Source organism: Arachis stenosperma, chromosome 5, assembly GCF_014773155.1.
Source record: "Arachis stenosperma cultivar V10309 chromosome 5, arast.V10309.gnm1.PFL2, whole genome shotgun sequence".
Taxonomy (NCBI): Eukaryota; Viridiplantae; Streptophyta; class Magnoliopsida; order Fabales; family Fabaceae; genus Arachis; species Arachis stenosperma.
In genome coordinates this window covers 47,107,566-47,129,397 of record NC_080381.1, presented here as the reverse complement: position 1 = coordinate 47,129,397, position 21,832 = coordinate 47,107,566, and the positions used below count along the sequence as shown (strand labels likewise).

The following is a 21,832-nucleotide window of genomic DNA, read 5'->3' as shown; positions in this document are numbered from 1 at the left end:
GCACCACTATTTCATGGCACATCTTGTGCTTAATTTAGTGAATTTTATCAACTATTCTCACACTTATTCATTGAATTCGCTTGTTTTACACTTTCCTTTCTAATCTTGTACTATGATTGAAAACATGCTTCTTTGGCCCTAAATTTGCTAATTTTAATTCTCTCTTATTATCATTCGATGCCTTGATATGTGTGTTAAGTAATTTCAGGGTTTATAGGGCAGGAATGGTTTAGAGAATGGAAAGGAAGCATGCAAAAGTGGAAGGAATACAAGAAATTGAAGGAATTGCTGAGCTGTCAAGCCTGACCTCTTCGTACTAAATAAGACATAACTTGAGCTACAGAGGTCCAAATGAGGCGGTTTCAGTTGCGTTGGAAAGCTAACATCCGGGGCTTCGAAATGATATAAAATTTTTCATAGTTGCCTTGCTGTTAGGTGACGCGTATGCGTGCATGACGCGTACACGTGGATAGTGCACAGACAAGCGACGCATACGCGTGACGAGGCCACGTGCTGTACGTATCAAAAATCGCTGGGGTAATTTTGGGCTATTTTTGGCCCAGTATCAAACCTGAAAACACTGATTAGAGGCTACAGAGTGGAGCAGAATGGGGGGCATACAACTTCTCATTCACATAATTTTAGGTTTTAGATGTAGTTTTCTAGAGAGAGAGAGGCTCTCTCCTCTCTCTCCTCTCTCTAGGTTTTAGGGTTCTTAGTCTTATTTTTTCTTAATTTCAGAATTTTAATTTACTTTAATTTAGGTTTCTTCTACTATTATTGTTCTAGCACTTTAGTTATCTATTCATCATTGTGATTTCCTTATTTTGCTAATTTAGTTTATGAACTCTTCATGTTAGATTCAATTTCTTATTAATACAATTTGAGGTATTGTATGTTTATTGCTTCTTCCTTCAATTGTCCTCATTTATATTTGCAATTGGTTGTTTAGGTTTATTTTTCTTGTTAGTTTTCTATGCTTTTATTTTGTGCCTACCAAGTGTTTGATAAAATGCTTGGAAGGATGTTAGTGTAGATTTTATGCTCTTGGCTTGGGAAGGTAACTTAGGAACTCTTGAGTTACTAATGTCTAAGTAATTGATGATTGGATCCATTAACTCTAGTTCTCACTAATTGAATTGGTGAAGAACTAGGACTTATGGACTTGGATTGATATAACTCATTTAACTTTTCTTTACTACTAGTTAGAGGATGAATTAATGGGATTAATCCTTGCCAATTCTCATGTTGTGGTTAGTGATAAGGAGAGAAATCTTTGGCCACCAAACCTTGCTAAGACCTCTTTATCATTTGACTTTTATTGCAATTTACTTTTCTTGTTCCTTATTCAAAACCCCAAAAAGATACAATCTCATAACCAGTAATAACTACACTTCCCTGCAATTCCTTTAAGAGACGACCTGATGTTTGAATACTTCGGTTATTATTTTTAGGGGTTTGTTACTTGTGACAAATAATTTTTTTGTATGAAAGGATTATTGTTGGTTTAGAAACTATACTTGCAACGAGAATTTATTGTAAAATTCTAGACCACACAAAAATCCATTCATCACAAGCACACAAACAAAACTGAATCATGAACAATAACACATCCAAAATTGATTTTGGATCAGACAATGTCACTAATATATTTCTTCTTCTTTTTGTTTGATATTTTCTTCTTTTTTTGGTTTTATTCCTCTTAAGAGAGTGAAACAAGAAAAACTATAAGAAAATGAAAAAAGAAGGAGAAGATGAAGAAGAAAAAGATGAAAAAGAAGAAGAAGAAGAAGTAGAAGATGAGGAGAAAGAGGAGAAAGAGTTTTGAGTTGTGTAGGACAACGAATCCAAATACACCTAATTCATTCATTAATGAACCGAAATTACATAACAATTGCAAGATAATTAACTAAAAAATGAACCAAAATTACATAATGATTGTGGCACATAAATTCAGTTCAAAAATAAGCACACAAACAAGACTGAATTGTGAACAAAAATACATCCAAAATTAATTTTGGATTAGACATCATCAACATGGCAAAAATTCAACAATAACAATAACAATAACAATAACGATGATAACGATATAAGAAGATGATGATAATGATAACCACAACTAGAAAATGGATTAATACAAACAGATTTATAGACAGATTTAGTCTTTATTACAGACGGATTTTTTGTTACCGACGAAATTACCAGCGGATTTTGTCCCTCTGTAAAAGTCCGTCGAAAATTATTTACTGACGAATTTTTTTCCGTCAGAAAATTACCGACGGATTTTTACCAGTTACCGACGGATTTTTTCTCTGTAAATTCTCCATCCATTTTTTGAAGGCGACGAACTTTCTGACGGCTTTTCTGTCTGTAATTTCCGATGAATTTTCCGTCTGTAATTTAAACTTTGAAAAATCATCCCACACTCTGAATACAGACAAAAAATCCGTCTATAAACCTGTCAGTAAGGTAAAATAGATTTTTTTAAAATTTTTCTATTCCAAAATAAATACTTTAAATTTGTTTTCTAAATTTACTCTATTAAACACACTGTAAATTAAAAAAAAGAAAGCCAAAAATTACATAGATAAACATAATATTTATTACTATAAAATTGGATGTTATTTTTCAACACCATTATTCAATATCTCACTGTATCAATAAAAAGATACCCCAAAAAAATAAGATGACCATCCCAATGTTGCCATCTAAACCTCATCATAGCAGCAAGACCACCAGTCTCTATCTCATCTAAAATATGCTTCAAAGATGGATCTTCTTTTATGCGTGCCATTCTCTCCACAAGCTGATCTTTATTTGAAGGACTAGTAAGACTTTCAAGCATGGAAGACATAGATGGATCCTGAGATAGATAGTATAGATATGTTATCAACCAATAGATATTTTATATAACAGAGTACAGAAAGTTTATAAATACCTGCATCAATGCATTACCCAGGTGCTCAGCCATGGTCATGAAGTTAGGATTCTGCATCACCTGCTGCATGGTAGAATAATATTGCTGATTATCGAAGCTAGGGATACTATCCTGTGTTGCACCATGAAAAGTTTTTTGAAGCTGCTCAGCCATTTGATTGAACGATGAGTCTTTTGCTGTCTGCTCAGCCAGTTCCTTGATACTTGGATCCTATGCATTCTGGATTTTAGCATTAGTAATATAAACTTGAAATGAATGGTTTATATTGTTGTCTCACTATTACTTCAAAACAATGCACCACTAAGATCCAAAAAAACTGGCATATACAAAAATAAGATTTTCTATAAGATGGAACATACCCATAAAGTGAAATGAAAATGCTCATTAACAATAATATGGCCAATCTTCTCCTAATTCCAGCAGACATAATATATATAGTACAATATCAAAATAAAAGAGACAATGACATACATTAAGCAAACCAGACATTGCGTTGAAATCAAAAGGGTTGGTGAAAACCCAAGTGTAGATCCAAAAGTAGCTCTTTGTCCTTCCTGTGAATCTTTCGAAGATGTTTCATCCTTGGAGTTTTTATTCTCTGCTGCAGCAGCCTTGTCATCTAAACAAACAAAATATTCAAAAGCAGCTTTTTGTCCTCCCTGTGAATCTTTCGAAGATGTTTTATCCTTGGAATTTTTCTTCTCTGCTGCAGTAGCCTTGCCATCTAATAAAATATTCACCCGTGTTAAACTAACGCAATTTAAGATACAAGAACATAAGACAGTTATTTAACATTGTAAGTACAAAAGCAATTGAATGGTGAGGAGAGATTAACAATAACATTCTAGGAAATATACAAACGAAAAACACACACGAGACACACATACACATACAAAATGTAACTGTAAAGCACTAGGCATTTCTCTAGTCATGAAGATGGCAAGAGACATGAATCATTAAAGGAAGTTGACCTTGCCTTTAAGAAGTTTGAAGTAACTGTCATTCTTGAGCAGATATGAGAAATGCCATTACTCTGTAGAGTTCAATTGACACTACTTTGGATTGGTGCTAGGTTCTTCAAGAGTTTTTGAACCGAACCAAAGAAGCAAACAACCCGAAATGCAAGATTCAAGGTTTAAAGCTTGTTGATCTTAAAAATATGGTTGAAGACTTGAGTAGTAATGAGGGAGGCCAGCCATGTTGGAGGTACTTCAAAAATATAATTTCCTGTATGCTTAACAAGAAGACTAATATTTTTTTAATATGATTCAGGCAAATGTATCTGTATACAGACTCTCCAGCCAGTTCTGAATACAGTACAGGATCAACTATCCTCCCTCTCTCAGCTGGTGACATTATGGAACACTCTTCACACCGGGATATAGAAACTGAAATGAAAACTACACAAATTAAAGATAAGAAAGAAGTAGATGGATGTGAGAGAGGTGTTCTAGTTACTGCAACCCTGGATCAAGGTAACATAATTCATTATTAAGAATGAAAATTCTATCATTTTTCTAAAGTATATTACATTTTTTCCTTCATGTATTAATACCCTTATCATTTTAATGAACCAAAATGCTAATAAGATATACATATTTCCGTAGTAGATATGCTGCCGAATTTAGAAGAACAAATAAATATTGATAGCGCTATTTCTGCCTCATCAAGAGTGGAGTTTGGTTCCCCTGTTTAAGTAACTCCGATATTCAGATCTTTGGCTGTAGGGATTCCCAGCCCACAATTTTTGGAAAGTGTAAGTTACCCAAACACCTTGGGATTAAATAATTTTAAGACCAACAGAAATACTATCATAGTAATATAACAACTAACAAGTATGAATATACTATTAATAACATTATATATTTGGAAACTGCACTGAATCAATGTTCCTATAAAATCAATAATCAATATGAATCAGAGGAAGACTTCGAGAAAGCTATTAAATTATCCATTCCAACAGTAACATGATAATGCAGTTCAATTTTGGTGTGGTGTTAGATCGATGGAATCAAATCATGTTTTAACTGCAGTAAGCAGATTATAGATCTAAAGTTATCAATCTACAGAGAAACAAAGAATGGAAAAACCATGGAGCAAAGTTCGACTTGGAATAGATTAAAAAAATATATGACGGAATTGGGGGAAGAAAGAAATGAATCCAAGAACAAAGTGTAAAATTAGAAACTGATACAGATGTAATTACAGCTACAAATCTTTGATGTAATCACCCTGTAAAATTAAAAAGCAAAATATAAGGAAAAGAGAAGATATTAGTGTTGAATCAGGAACATGGTGATGAGGATAACATATCTGAAGATAAATAGAGTTAGGTGATTGCTAGTTACTAATATTTTGATAACAGAAATTGCAAATACTGCGCATAGAAAATCAAGAGACCACTAGAAATAAAATTACTTACTTGTGACTGAGTTGTTTATAGCATGAATCAAGAGCCATAAGGTAGCAAGTTTGAGAAAGTTTTCATCAACAACCTACAAGAGAAATTATAAAGAGTATTATTGTAATGGATATTCTTAGATGTTCAGTCAAATGCCAAATTCCATGACGGCTAGTCTTATCTACACTCTGGAACTGCTCCAAATTATCAAGGGCTAGCTGCTTATCTTTTTTGTCCCACTTGCTTCTTTTCTCTATCCTATCAAGTCCTTGCTGAAAGTTTCATAAGAGAAAATGTTTAGGTGGATTGCATTTTGTAGGGAAATGTGAATAGTACAAGCAAATAGGAAGTGAATTAATTTACATACAGTAACATAAAAGAAGGAAAATAGGAAGTGAATCAAGATGAATTCACTCCTGAAGTAGTATTAGAAGACTAAGAAAATGCAAAAAAAAAAGTCAAAATATAATAGATCTGAGCTTCCTAGCTTCAATTTGTGGAGCTGAAATTTAAAATAGCTATCAGGTAATTTTTCACATGAAAGGGAAACTAAAAAAATATAAAAAAACACTCAGTTTCTCACAATCAATTCACTAGATACCTGATTAGTGACATTGCTGCAGAAATATGCTTGGACTCTTTCTCATTTATAGCCTCATGAGTCCTCTTCATATGCTCTAAAGCTGATCACACGATACTTACACTACAGATATAAAAATAAGACACCAAGAATTTTGCTAAAGAAGGACTTGATCAAGAAACCATGGGCAAGCGACTAACCTTTGCTGCATGAGTAACTCCATACGGCAATGCTTTGCTGTAGAAGTTTAAACAAATGTGCAAACTATATAGTTCAAAATTGCCTTATATATATATTTAAAAAATGTTTTAACATTTAACAAAATATCATGCAACTTTAATTTATTCATTATTAGTCACATTCTCTTTATTTGAACTTGACTATCATAGTGTCTTCAATCAAACTTTTCTACTTCAATTAATTTTGTATACTTTTTGTTTTGTTTTATATAATAGTTGGAACCATTAAACAATTGAGCTACAAAAGCAAAGTATGATAAACCTAGCTAAAACTAGCGTAGAAAAATTGAGTCCTAAGGTTTATCGGCGTAATTTAAACAACTGCTGGTAGATGCTCTGGTTCTCTTTGGAGCAGGAACCGATTGGGATCGGGTCAAATTCCATCGATTCACTTTTTACAGAGCGCGATAGAGCAACGATGGTGACAGAGCAGCGACGGAAACAAAGCGCGACGACCTTGAGTCTGAAACGCTCGTGAGAGAAGCGATATACCGGAGAGATAGAGAGAGGACGACGGCGAGACCAGCCGTGAGAGAGGTGAGACTCAGTGAGCTTGAGGGTGAGAGTGGCGAGAAAAGAGCGAAGAAACTCAAAGGAGGGTTAGAGGTTCTTCATCGCGGTTAGGGGTTCTTCGACAGAGGCATTACGAGCGCTAGCGACCGGTGACGTTCTTCGCAGAGTGCTGTTAGGGGCTCTTCGTCGCGGTTAGGGGTTCTTTGTCGTGGTTAGGGGTTCTTCGTGAGGCACAATGAAGAGAGGGTTAGGGTACAGTGAGGCACAATGAAGACAGGGTTAGGGTTAACTAGGGTTAATCGTCTTCATGAGGCACTATGAAGAGCGTGTTCATCTTCATGGAGTGCTTTGTGAATTGAGTCAAAAGTTATTTGCGAATGGAGCTGGAGCTCGAGAAAGAGAGCGGTAGATTAGGTTTAGTTTTTTTTTCCGGCGAAAAATTTTAAATTACAGACGGATTTTTCGTCTGTAATAATTTAATAAAACGCAGTATTTTCGTCTATTTAATTACAGACGGATTTTCCGTCTGTAGCTACTTTCCACAAAAAAATAATTTTTCCGACAGAATTATAGACGGATTCTCTTTTTCGTCTCTAATTTATGCTAATTTATTTTTTTGTTTTTCAACAAAAAATCCCTCTGAAATTCTGTCTGTATTTCTGTGGGATAAAATCCGTTGGAAATATCTGTCTGTAATAACTAGTTTTCTAGTAGTTAACGATGATGCTCATGATGATGATGATGATGGAGGAGGAGAAGAAAAATGAAGGAGGGGAAGAAATTCAAATGAGAAAAGAAGGAGGATGAAATGGTTGTGTTGTTGGTGATGACGATAACAAAAGAGAAAAAAGAAGAAGAAGAAATGACAAGCGTGCGTGAATTTGAAATACTTGGTTGAGTTTAGTTAGGGTTATGACTTGGTGTAGAGCTTTATTGTTGTTTTTATATAGCTTGCTATATTTTTATAGTTGTTACAATAAGTTCTCAACTCAAATAAAGGAGGAAAGAGTTCTAGTAGGAGTAGTAAAAATAAAAAATAGCAACAAAACATACATGACTTTAAAATAAACCAGACTATTATGCTACTTTTATTCTTGATTCTGTAAAAAATATTTCCTGTTTCTATTGGAAATACTGGTCCTTTACCATCATTTTCATGCAATATTTTATTTGTTGAAAGTATTGACTCTCCACCACTATTTTCATATAATGTTCTGTTTGAACCACCTGCATATGTCCTTTCCATATATTTTTCTTATCATTTTATTCAAATTGTATTAACATTATGTGTAGTATGTTTCAATTCTATTTTTTTTACTTGTGGTGTTTTTCATTTAGCATGCTATTTTTTTATAGTTGTTACAACAAGTTTTCGAGAGAAATAAAGTTTTTTGATAGTAGCAGTAGTAAAAATAAAAAACAACAACAAAATATATATGATACACATTTCATATTTGTTTTCTATTTTCACCTACCATATCATATACAATAAAACATTAAACACTAACTACACATAATTTTTTTGGCATTACCATCAAAGTTATTATGAATTAAAATTTTATTGGAAGGTAAATTGTTATTATTGTTATTTTAATATCCATTGTCTTATGTAAAAAAAATTCTATTTTTTGAGTCATTTATTCAAATGAAACAATTTTAAACAAATATTTTTATAACTAAAAATTTAAACATAAAATAATTTATTTATAAACTGCTATTAATAAAAGTTTATATATTTTAAGTTTTTTTTTTCAAAAATGCTTATTGAAATTGTTTATTTAAATAAGACCAAACTAACGTTAATATTTTGCTTCTAAATATTTTATTTATTTATTTTTCCTATATTGGCCCATGGCCCATCCAATATAGGAAGAGTGCGTTTTTTTGGTACTAGGAGAGTGTATTTACATTCTGGACTTTTGGCTTCCTGTTAAAGAAAATTACTTAATACAAAAAAAACTCATTTACTTTTGCTTACACTTTAACAACACAACCAACAAAAAACACACCACCACCACAATAGCATAGATTCGTTTTTTTTATCAATGGATCCTGGTGGTTCGTAAGTTTGGACATCAAATCTTGAATTTGAGTTTGCTCTCATTGAACAGATTTTTTTCTGTTACTGCCATGTTGCCTTTGACAGAGTTCCCAGGATTCATACATGTGTTCGACAAAAACTGCCACTACTCAAAGCTTCCATCTTCCTACGCTTACAAACTCGTAAAGGCCAATGTCGATTCTTTGAAACTCATTCAGTTGGGTCTCGCCCTCTCCAATTATGCCGGCCACTTACCAGACCTTGGCACCGATTCTTGCTACGTCTGGAAATTCAATTTCAAAGGCTTCGACTTCGGTGGCGACTCATAATCCGGACACAATTCAGTTACTCGCAGAACAAAGAATCGATTTCGTCAAGATTAGGGAAGAGGGGATCTTAATTGGGGCATTTAGAAGATTGTTTCTGAGATCAAGATTATGGACTTGTTTGGGTGAGCTTCTAAGAAAAGATTTTTTTCGAGTTATCTTTTTTTTAAAAGATCTTATGAAAAAGTAAAAGTAATTTTATGTTTGGGTATCTCATGTAAAAAGATTTTTTTATTTATGAATTATGTTTGGGTATAACAATATAAAAGTACTTTTTTGTTTATTTATTATATGAAAAACATCTTTTTTTTAAGGAAAAAAGATCTTTTAAAAAAAGATGTAAATTACAGCTTCTCAAAAAAGATGTTTTTCTAATTTTTCTAGTGTTTTTATTTTTACTATTAGAAATTTGCCAAACACACTAAAAAAATAAAAAAAGATCTTTTTTTAATAGAAAAAGATTTTTTTTATCAAAATAATAGCGTCCAAACAAGCATTATATTTAATAGGCTGAATCTGACTTGGTCAGTTTCCATATATAGTTCCTATGATTTAGGGTACATGGTTAAGGTTCTCACTGGAAGGAAATTGCCCTAAGGCTGTTGTCTCTAAATTATTCGGGTATAATATTTATGACACGAAGCACATGATTAAGTTTTGCCGTGGAATTAATGTCGGTGGATTAGAGAAATTGGCGAAGAGTTTGAAGGTTGATCATGTTGTTGGGAATAGTCACCAAGCCGGTTCGGATAGTTTGTTGACTCTCCAGACTTTTTCAAACATAGAGATCTTTATTTTAGTACTGATGATTGTGATGAGTAAGATTGTTTGAACATCAATTTCTTTGTGAATATCTTATTTGGTTTATAAAATTATTGTTTTTATTGGATTGTAGCTCGAATTTGAGATAGTACTTCATATCAAACAAATTCGAAGCTTCAAAGATATTCTATGGCTTAACTGGGTTGTGTAAATAATGACGGGTTGTTGTGCCAGCACTAAACTTGTTGCCATTGTTTTAGTTTTGAAAACTTTTTCTAAAAAATAAATTAAATATACTTTTTTCTCTTTTTTTTCTCCTACATACTGTGCTTGGCTAACTGTAATTTGGTTTATTAAAAGAAAAAGTATAATTATTCAAAAATTTATAATTTTTATAAACATAATTATTTTGTGTTATAAAAATACATAAAAAGTAACATAATTATTTTTTTAATTATTTTTCTTTTTCATTTTAATTAAATCAATTTTTTATTTAGAAAAATTTGCAGCATTTAGATTATTGATAATTGTAATTAGTCACTTTTTTATGTTATATATTGAAATACAAAAATGTTATTTATAAATTAAAAATCATAATTATCATAATCGAATCCATAATTAACCCATTCAAGACATTAAGTTACTAGATAAATGATTTAACGGTTGAATTAATGATCGACTGAGTCGACTGGGAGTGTTGAACCAGCAGGATATTGCCTGTGTGTTGTGTAATGAAAGCGCTAAAATTAGATATCACTTGTTTCTTGGTTGTGGATTCTCTTGGCAGGTGTGGTGTGCGTGGCTATCTTTTGTTGGAAGGCAATGGTCGTGCCCGGAAACGTTAAAGGAGCATTTTCTAAGCTGGACTAAGTTATCAACTAGTAAACAAGAGCGAAAGAGGTGGATGGTATGTTTCTGTACCATCATCTGAAATATTTGGCTGGAAAGGAATAGACGGATTTTTCAGAATGAAGGAAAAAGGGTTGGCGATATCATTTACCAATCCTCCATGAATTATAAGGAGTGGATAGGTGTGGATCCCTTCTGTTGTTGATGGCAATGCCGAAGATGACAGGAGGAATCATTTAGTCTTTTTATAACGTACTATTTATTTTGTGGTTGTTTTTGTTGTTCGTCCATGCTCCACTTGTTGTGTTGAGCTCTATCTTTCAAAAAAAAAATTCAATAATTATATAAAATTTAATTATTTTATCTTTATTATAAGTACTTGTATTTTGTTAAACATAGTTATTATTTTTAAATTTTAATATTTTATTAATTAATTTATATTTATTGCATTATTATATACTACAAGTATTTATTGAAAAAATAATATTAATAGATTTCATATAATCATAAAAAGAAACATAAATTGTGATTAATAAAATTTATTTTATTTATCTTTTTAATTTCTATATATTTAATACAATTTATAGTTAAATAAAATATAATTAATTTAAAAATAAGTCAATTTAAAATTAAAATAAATAAAATATAAGTAAAATAAAAAATTACTATATATACTATAATTTGTCTATATATTAATAACAAGTATTGTAGTTTAATGGTATGATCATTTTTTATGAATCATTGAAATAAGGGGTTTGAACCAACCCCACAGGACACATTTTAGAAAATTTTTCAAAATCACAAGTCTTGCCATTTGGTAGTGCTGGAGTATATGGAACACGGTGGCCTTGCAAAATGCTAGTACACCATAGGTTCGTCCTCATCTATGACCAAGAGGTTCGATCGAAGCGATCTTCACAAGATCTGACCGTTTTTTGTTGGTTCACTTCGACTGGTTCGTATCGATTCTCTTAAACGGTCCTAGTCTTAGACCAAACCAATATAGGGTTCAGTATACCAACTTTCTTATTAAATCGGTTAGTCTGCTTCGTTTTTAACAACTATGCTAAAAGTTAATTATCAAATCCGATACTATATATTTGTGAATAAATATATATTATTTAATTTATTTTTAATATATATTTTATATTCTAATATATATTTTATAAGAATAACTGATTTTAGTATACATCTAACATAGTTGATTTAAATATAAGTAAATGATCAACTCAAAATATTTTTCAAAGAAAATTTTATTTTTAGCCAAATTAGTTCTTTAAATTTGTATTCAATCATCAAATTAGTTCCCAAAATTTTCAATATAAATCATGTCCATTTATTTCTATATTTTTATCCACATTCTATTATTTTCAATCATAATGGAGTTTCTTTTGTACATTGTGATAGTTTTAACCTATTATTAATTATTTTTGTGACTTACATGTTTATAATTAGGGATAGAAACATGTCAAACCTCTTATAAAAAATTTACAATTAGACTTATGTTTAGTCTTAGATTGGTTGACTGATGCGTGAGCATTTTCTTATCTTTTTCTAGTAAATTTACAATTAAATTGTAGAGTTTAATCAAGAATTAATTATCTTTTAGCCACTATGGATACTATTTTGAGTCTCGTGCAATATTGTTTATTTTAGGTAGCATTTGGCTGGATTTGATGGAGAGGAAGCTTGCACAAATAGAAAGAGCACAAGAATTAAAGGAGAGGACAGCGAGGAGCGACGCGCGATTTGGAGCTTTCCATGGCGACGCGTGCGCGTACCTGGCGCGTACACGTGACACGCAAAGAAGACCATCGATGCGTATGCGTGACATGCGCCATGTGCAAAAAACACAGAAAACGTTGGGGCGATTTCTGGGCCCCATTTTGGCACTCAAGTAAGGCGCAACTCTCTGCCAAGTTAGGCGCGGATCCAGTGAAGCCAAGTGGTCCCCACGTTACAAGTCGCGGATTATTTAATTAATTCTGATTTGAATTTAAATTTTAAAATAGGAAAAGATATTATTTTAATTTTAGAAAGTAGATTTTAAATTAATTAGGATTAGATATAAAAGATAATAGGATTCTATTCTAAAAAAAAAATTCCATACTCTACAGTTTACCTAAATACTTTCTTTCTCTTTGAATCATGAGCAACTAAACCTCCATTGTTAAGGTTAGGAGCTCTGTCTATTGTATGGATTGATACTATTATTTTTCTATTTTAATTCATGTTTTGATTTATATTTCAAAAATTGTTTTCGTTCTTTATTTTATGAATTTGGGTGGAACGGAAGTATGACCCTCTTTCTAATTGAGTTCTTGTATAACTTGGAAAAGCTCTTTACTTGAACAACAGCTTGAAAACAATTTTTCCTAAATTCTAATTATCTAGACTTAACGGGATACGTGACATATAATCCTCTTATTTTTGGATAATTAGGATTTTTGTGGCATATAAACTGGAATTTGATCTTTACCCTCTAATTGAAATTAATTGACCAAGGGATTGGCAGTTGATGAATTTTAGAGGAGACTAGGAAGGTCTAAGGAATTAAGGTCTAGTCACATATAGTTTGCCATGAATTAAATCTTGCATGATTAACATAGCTAGTAAGAAAAGTCAATCCAAAAAATAGATAACTCTGATGCCTTAACTGTTTTCCCATATTTGGTTTTCAACTTATTTACATACTTGTCTTCAAACTCTGAATTTACTGTTTAATGCTCTTGAACAATCAAAACTCTATTTTCTATTTGTCTGACTAAGCTAATCACTCAATTATTGTTGCTTGATCCATCAATCCTCGTGGGATCGACCCTCACTCACCTGAGGTATTATTTGGTACGACCCGGTGCACTTGCCGGTTAGTTTGTGGTTGTAAATTTCGTACCAAGTTTTTGCCTTTGATTGTCTGGATGCTTTTAAAACTCTGAAAGCAAACCTTACCTCTGCTCCCATTATAGCTCTCCCTGACTGGGATTTACCATTTAAATTGACGTGTGATGCCAGTGATTTTGCTATAGGAGCTGTTTTAGGACAGAGGCATGGTAAGCTTGTACATGTCATTTACTATGTCAGTCGTGTGTTAAATGATGCCCAAAAGAATTACACAACTACAGAAAAGGAATTATTAGCTGTTGTGTATGCTGTTGATAAGTTTAGGTCTTATTTACTTGGTTCTAAGGTTATTATTTATACTGATCATGCTGCTTTGAAGTACCTTCTAACCAAACAGGATTCTAAACCAAGATTAATTAGATGGGTGTTACTCTTTCAGGAGTTTGATATTGAGATAAAAGACAGGAAAATGTCAGAAAATCAAGTAGCTGACCATCTCTCCAGAATTGAGCCTGAAGCAGGAGTAAAACCACCCACAGCTGTGATTGAGACGTTTCCTGATAAGTAATTGTTCCTCATTCAGCAGGCTCCATGGTTTGCAAATATTGCAAATTACAAAGCCATGAACTATATTCCAAGGGAGTACAGTAGGCAACAAGTAAAGAAGCTATTGACTGATGCAAAGTACTACATTTGGGAAGAACCATACCATTTTAAAAGGTGTTCAGATGGTATAATCATGAGATGTGTCCCAGATGAAAAAACACAACAGATTCTTTGGCGCTATCATGGTTCTGATTATGGAGGCCACTTTGGTGGTGAAAGGACAGCTACAAAGGTCCTTCAGAGCGAGTTTTACTGGCTGACTCTATTCAGGACCGCAAGAGCATTTGTGAAGCACTGTGACAGATGTGAAAAAGCCATGAATCTCCCTGCCAACCATAAAATTCCACAGCAGGGGATTCTTGAGGTTAAGTTGTTTGATGTGTGGGGTATTGATTTCATAGGACCTTTCCCACCCTCACATTCAAACAACTATATTCTAGTGGCGGTTGACTATGTGTCCAAGTGGGCAGAAGGTGTGGCTCTACCCACCAATGATGCCAAGGTGGTAATGAGCTTTCTTCAGCGATATATCTTTAGCCGGTTTGGTGTCCCAAGGACACTCATTAGTGATGGAGGAAGCCACTTCTGTAACAGACAGCTGGACTCTCTTCTGCAGAGATATGGAGTCCGTCATAAAGTGGCAACCCCCTATCACCCTCAGACAAGTGGACAGGTGGAAGTTTCCAACAGCGAACTCAAGAGGATTCTAGAGGAGACCGTCAGTGTTTCAAGAAAGGACTGGTCTAGGAAGCTTGATGATGCTCTCTAGGCATACCGGACAACGTACAAGACTCCTATTGACATGTCCCCTTACCAGTTGGTCTATGGTAAAGCCTGTCACTTGCCAGTTGAGCTGGAGCATAAAGCTTACTAGGCAATTAGGTATCTGAATCTTGATTCAAAAGCTGCAGGAATTAAGCGAATGCTTCAGTTGAATGAGCTGGATGAATTCAGATACTCATCCTATGAGAATGCCAAGCTCTATAAGGAGAGAACCAAGTTATTGCATGACAAAAAGATTGCCATCAGAGTCTTTGAGCCAGGACAGAGAGTGCTTCTGTATAATTCAAGGCTCAAATTCTTTCCTGGGAAGCTGAAATCCCGGTGGTCAGGACCGTTTGTGGTTACCCGAGCTTCACCATATGGTCATGTAGAAATACAGGAAGAGAATTCTGACAGGAAATTTACAGTGAATGGCCAGAGGTTGAATCACTATCTTGGAGGCGAGATTGATCGCCAGAGGTCCGCTCATCTGCTGAATTAGCAGAACTGACCGTCAAGCTAGTGATATTAAAGAAGCGATTGCCGGGAGGCAACCCAATAATTTCGTATCCTTAGTTATTTTCGTAGTAGTAGTTTTCTTATTTATTTGATTCTTATTGAGTTCTATCTAATCATGCAGCTATTTTAGAACAGAAACCGAACACTGATGAGCGGATAATTTATACGCTTTTTGGCATTGTTTTTAGGTAGTTTTTAGTAAGATCTAGCTACTTTTAGGGATGTTTTTATTAGTTTTTATGCAAAATTCACATTTCTAGACTTTACTATGAGTTTGTGTGTTTTTCTATGATTTCAAGTATTTTCTGGCTGAAATTAAGGGACTAGAGCAAAAATCTGATAGGAGGCTGAAAAAGGACTACAGATGTTATTGGATTCTGACCTCCCTTCACTCGAAATGGATTTTCTAGAGTTACAGAACTCTAAATGGCGCGCTCTCAATTGCGTTGGAAAGTAGACATCCAGGGCTTTCTATCAATATATAATAGTCCTTACTTTATTCAATTTTAGATGACGCAAACTGGCGTTCATTGCTAGTTCCATGCTGCATTCTGGAGTAAAACGCCAGAAACACGTCACAAACCAGGGTTAAACGCCAAAAACATGTTAAAACGTGGCGTTTAACCCCAAGAGAAGCCTATGCACGTGTAAAGCTCAAGCTCAGTCCAAGCACATACCAAAGTGGGCCCCATAAGTGGATTTCTGCACTAAGACTTATTTCTGTAAACCCTAGTAACTAGTTTAATATAAATAGAACTTTTTACTATTGTATTAGACATCTTGGTATCTATCTCTGGATGTTTAGTTCTTAGACTTTGGGGGCTGGCCATTTGGCCATGCCTGGACCTTTATCACTTATGTATTTTCAACGGTGGAGTTTCTACACACCATAGATTAAGGTGTGAAGCTCTGCTGTTCCTCGAATATTAATGCAATTACTATTGTTCTTCTATTCAATTCAACTTATTCTTATTCTAAGATATCCGCTGCACTTTAACATGATGAATGTGATGATCCGTGACACTAATCATTATTCTCACTTATGAACGCGTGCCTGACAACCACTCCCGTTCTACCTTAGATCGAGCGCGTATCTCTTAGCCTCCATTCCGAAAGATCGGGGTCTTCGTGGTATAAGCTAGAATTATTGGCGGCCATTCCTAAGATCCGGAAAGTCTAAACCTTGTCTGTGGTATTCCAAGTAGGATCTGAGATGGGATGACTGTGAGGAGCTTCAAACTCGCGAGTGTTGGGCATAGTGACAGACGTAAAAGAATCACTGGATTCTATTCCAATATGATCGAGAACCGATGTGACAGAGCATTTGGACCATTTTCACTGAGAGGATGAGAAGTAACCATTGACAACGGTGACGCCCTACATACAGCTTGCCATGGAAATGAGTATGAAGGATTGGATGAAGGCAGTAGGAAAGCAGAGATTCAACAGGAACAAAGCATCTCTATGCATTTATCTGAAATTCTCACCAATGAATTACATAAGTATCTCTATCTCTATTTTATGCTTTATTTATCTTCATATTCGAAAACCATTATAACTATTATTATCCGCCTGACTGAGATTTACAAGATGACCATAGCTTGCTTCATACCGACAATCTCCGTGGGATCGACCCTTACTCACGTAAGGTATTACTTGGACGACCCAGTGCACTTGCTAGTTAGTTGTGTGATGTTGTGATAAAGTGTGATTCACGTTCGAGAGCTCCAAGTCGTTGGCGACATTGTTGATGATTAAAATTTCGTGCACCAAGTTTTTGGTGCTGTTGCCGGGGATTGTTCGAGTTTGAAGCCAGTAATTATTCAAGATTCCAGCAACAACACCAAGTTTTTGGCGTTGTTGCCGGGGATTGTTCGAGTTTGGACAACTGACAGTTCATCTTGTTGCTTAAATTAGGTAATTTTCTTTTCAAAAAGTTTTCAAAAATCTTTTCAAAATTTTTATTTATTTTCGTTTTTCCAAAAAGAAATTTTCGAAAAACCCAAAAAAATTAATAAAATCATAAAAACCAAAAATATTTTGTGTTTCTTGTTTGAGTCTAGTGTCAATTTTTAAGTTTGGTGTCAATTGCATGTTTTTAAAAATTTATGCATTTTTTTCGAAAAACTCATGCATTGCATTCTTCATGATCTTCAAGTTGTTCTTGGTAAGTCTTCTTGTTTGATCTTTATATTTTCTTGTTTTGTGTTTTTTGTTATTTTTCATATGCATCATTGCATTTATAGTGTCTGAGCATTGAAAATTTCTAAGTTTGGTGTCTTGCATGTTTTTCTTTTCTTGAAAATTTTTCAAAAATAAGTTTTTGATGTTCATCATGATATTCAAAGTGTTCTTGGTGTTCATAAATTTCGAAATTTTTGGGTTGACTTAGTCAAAATTTTTTAAAATAAGTTGTTTCTTGTTAGTCAAGTCAAGATTTCAATTTTAAAAATCTTATCTTTTCAAAACTTTTTTCAAAAAAACAAATCTTTTTTATTTTTTTATATTTTCGAAAATATTTTTTAAAATTGATTTTCAAAATCTCTTTCTTAATTTTATTTCATAATTTTCGAAAACTTTACTAACAATTAATGTGATTGATTCAAAAATTTGAAGTTTGTTACTTTCTTGTTAAGAAATGTTCAATCTTTAAATTCTAGAATCATATCTTTTAGTTTCTTGTTAGTCAAGTAATCAATTTTAATTTTAAAAATAAAATCTTTTTAATTTCCTTTTCAAATCTTTTTCAAAACAAATCTCAATCATATCTTTTTTCAAAATCAATTTCAAAAATCTTTTCTAACTTCTTATCTTTTCAAAATTGATTTTCAAAATCTTTTTCAACTAACTAATTGACTTTTTGTTTGTTCTACTATTTCTTATCTTTTTCAAAACCACCTAACTACTTTCCTCTCTCTAATTTTCGAAAATCACCTCCCTTTTTTTCAAAATTCTTTTTAATTAACTAATTGTTTCAAATTTTAATTTTAATTTTATTTCTTCTCTTAATTTTCAAAAATCACTAACCATTTTTCAAAAACAATTTTTGAAATTCTCCCCCTCTCATCTCTTTCTATTTATTTTATTTATTTACTAACACTTCTCTTCATCTAAAAATTCGAACCCTCTCTTCTCTTCTGTGTTCGAATTTTTCTCTTCTCCTTCTTCTATTCTTTTCTTCTTCTACTTACACAAAGGAATCTCTATACTGTGACATAGAGGATCCCTCTTCTTTTTCTGTTCTCTTCTTTCTCATATGAGCAGGAGTAAGGACAAGAACATTCTTATTGAAGCAGATCCTGAACCTGAAAGGACTCTGAAGAAGAAGCTAAGAGAAGCTAAAGCACAATAATCCAGAGAAAACCTTACAGGGAATCTTGAAAAAGAAAGAGACATGGCCGAACCCAATAATAATGGTGGAGGCACAAGGAGGATGCTTGGTGATTATACTACACCTACTTCCAATTTTTATGGAAGAAGCATCTCAATCCCTGCCATTGGAGCAAACAATTTTGAGCTGAAGCCTCAACTAGTTGCTCTAATGCAACAAAATTGCAAGTTTCATGGATTTCCATAAGAAGATCCCTGTCAGTTTCTAACTAAGTTCTTGCATATCTGTGATACTGTTAAGACTAATGGAGTAGATCCTGAAGTCTGCAGGCTCATGCTTTTCTATTTTACTGTAAGAGACAGAGCTAGAACATGGTTGGATTCACAACCTAAAGATAGCCTGAACTCTTGCGATAAGCCGGTAACAGCCTTCTTGGCCAAGTTCTTTCCTCCTCAAAAGCTGAGCAAGCTTAGAGTGTATGTTTAGACCTTCAAGCAAAAAGATGGTGAATCCTTCTATGAAGCTTGGGAAAGATACAAGCAGTTGACCAAAAAGTATCCTTCTGACATGCTTTCAGAGTGGACTATTTTGGATATATTCTATGATGGTCTATCTGAGTTCTCCAAGATATCACTGGACCATTCTGCAGGTGGATCTATTCACCTAAAGAAAAGAAAACGCCTGCAGAAGCTCAAGAACTCATTGACATGGTTGCAAATAACCAATTCATGTACACCTCTGAGAGGAATCCTGTGAGTAATGGGACACCTCAGAAGAGGGGAGTTCTTGAAATGGATACTCTGAATGCCATATTGGCTCAGAATAAAATGTTGACTCAGCAAGTTAACATGATTTCTCAGAGTCTGAATGGATGGCAAAATGCATCCAATAGTACTAAATAGGCATCTTCTGAAGAAGAAGCTTATGATCCTGAGAACCCTGCAATGGCAGAGGTGAATTACATAGGTGAAGCCTATAGAAACACCTATAATTCCGTTCTCTCTGAGAATCTTTTTCTATCTTTTCCACTTGACTAGACGTTTTAGTGCTAAAAAAAAAATAACAATAGGTCTCTTTTCGAGCTATCCAGGGTCGGAAGGTGTTCTCCATTTTTGATGAATCGTTCCATGATTTTAAGACTTTCTTTTTCAAAGTCCGAGCTGTTGAAGGACATCACCCATTTTTTCTAAATGAAAATAATAAACCTCGCTTCCAGCTATACTGGGCAGAAGCAGCCCCCATAGAGAAGTTCAATTTGATAGTTTTAGATGAGGTAGAGGAGGTCGTGGTTGAGTGTTTCCGAGAGGCTTGGGGCCGGGCTCCAAACCACGACACCAAGAAATTTCTTCTTGGAACTTCGAAGCTTTGTTCGGACCGAGCTAGGTAGCTGTTGCTTTTGATTTCACGACTTTTTTTGTGTTCCTCTGACCTGTTTAACCTGTTTATATGCTAATCTCTTTCTAATATTCATTTTCAGATAAAATGAAGAGTAATACTAAGGCCTATCAGAAAGTACAGGTGGCCAAGAGAAATGCTCGGGCCCGAGCTATTCAGGCATAAGAGGGTGGAGTGTCGGCTAGTCCCTTTACATAGAAGTCGGATGTAGGGACAACTTCCTCTGGTCTGGCCAAGTCAGTAAGTCTTCCCACCCCTTCTCCTCCTCCTCCTCCTCCTTTTGTGTCTACTGGTGCAGAATTTAAAGTCCACAAACTAATTGGCAACTGCATCGGGTCGTACAAAGTAGTACCTCAAGTGAATGAGGGTCGATCCCACGAGGATTGATGGACTAAGCAACAATAATTGCATGATTTACTTTGTTAGACAAATGAAAAATGGTGTTTTGAGAGTTCAATTGCATCAACAGTAAATTCAGAAAATCAGAAAGCAAGCAGTAAACGGGTTGTGAAATAGATGAGTAAAGCAGTTAAGGTTTCAGAGATATTTATTTTCTGGATTAACTTTTCTTACCAACTATTTTAATCATGCAAGATTCAATTTATGGAAAACTATAATTGACTAAACCCTAATTCCTTAGACCTTTTTAGTCACCTCTAACCTTCATTAACTGCCAATTCCTTGGTCACTTGATTCCAATTAGAGGGTTAAGTTCAATTCTAGTTTATATGCCACAGAAATCCTAATTATCCAAATATAAGAGGATTATATGTCAGGTATCCTGTTAAGTCCAGATAACTAGAAAATTAGGAAAAATTATTTTCAAGCTGTTGTTCAAGCAAAGATCTTTTCCAAGTTTTACAAGAACTTAATTAGAACAAGGGTCGTACTTCCGTTCCATCCAGATTCATAAGATAAAAATGAAAACAATTCTTGAAATTGAAATCAATACATGAATTAAAATAGAACAGTAATAGTATTAATCCATAGAATAAACAGAGCTCCTAACCTTACCAGTGGAGGTTTAGTTGCTCATGCTTCAAAGAGAAAACTAGGGTTCTAAAAAACTGTAAAGTGCGGAATGAGGTCCAAGAGAAGAGAAGAGCCCGAAGGGTTGATTATTTTCCCTTTTATATCTAATCCTAATTAATGTAAAATATATTTTCTAAAACTAAATAATATCTTTTCCTATTTGTAAATAAAATAAAGTTTTAATTGAAATTGAGTAATATCTTCGTGCATCTTTGATGGATGAGTGGGGGCCATTGCCTTTCATAGGAGTGGCACCTAACTAGAGGATGTTGAAGTTGGACTTGGAGGAGGCAGCAAGGATTAAGGGTGCATTGCTTGTACCTGGCGCCTAACTTGATGGAGATGGCGCCTAACTTGAGCCTGGCCAAGTTAGGCGCCAGCTTGGCAGTGCTCATTTGGAGGCCTTTCTCTTGTCCTGGCGCCTAACTTGGGAAAAGCCAAGTTAGGCGCCACCCATGCAGCGCACAACTTATAGTAAAGTCTTCCTTTGGCGCCTAACTTGGGATTTCCCAAGTTAGGCGCCAACAAGGCCGAATTGTTGTAAAAGAAGTGTACACTATTATACATTGTTGAAAAGTTCTGGAAGTTAGCTTTCCAATTCCACTGGAATCAAATCAATTGGATCTCTGTAGCTCAAGTTATTTCTAATGGAGTGCAGGGAGGTCAGAGTTGACAACATCATTTACTTTCTTCTCTT

At 34.1% G+C, this 21,832-nt stretch overlaps 1 non-coding gene and 1 pseudogene across 1 annotated transcript; both read right to left on the bottom strand.

Moving 5' to 3' along the window:
- Positions 1–2,032: 2,032 nt before the first annotated feature.
- Positions 2,033–3,941, bottom strand: LOC130980770 (ankyrin repeat domain-containing protein 2B-like; annotated as a pseudogene).
- A 15,232-nt stretch (positions 3,942–19,173) lies between these two features.
- Positions 19,174–19,281, bottom strand: LOC130932250 (small nucleolar RNA R71). Its single transcript, XR_009067408.1, has one exon. It is a non-coding gene; the product is annotated as a small nucleolar RNA R71 (small nucleolar RNA).
- Between the last annotated feature and the right edge of the window lie 2,551 nt (positions 19,282–21,832).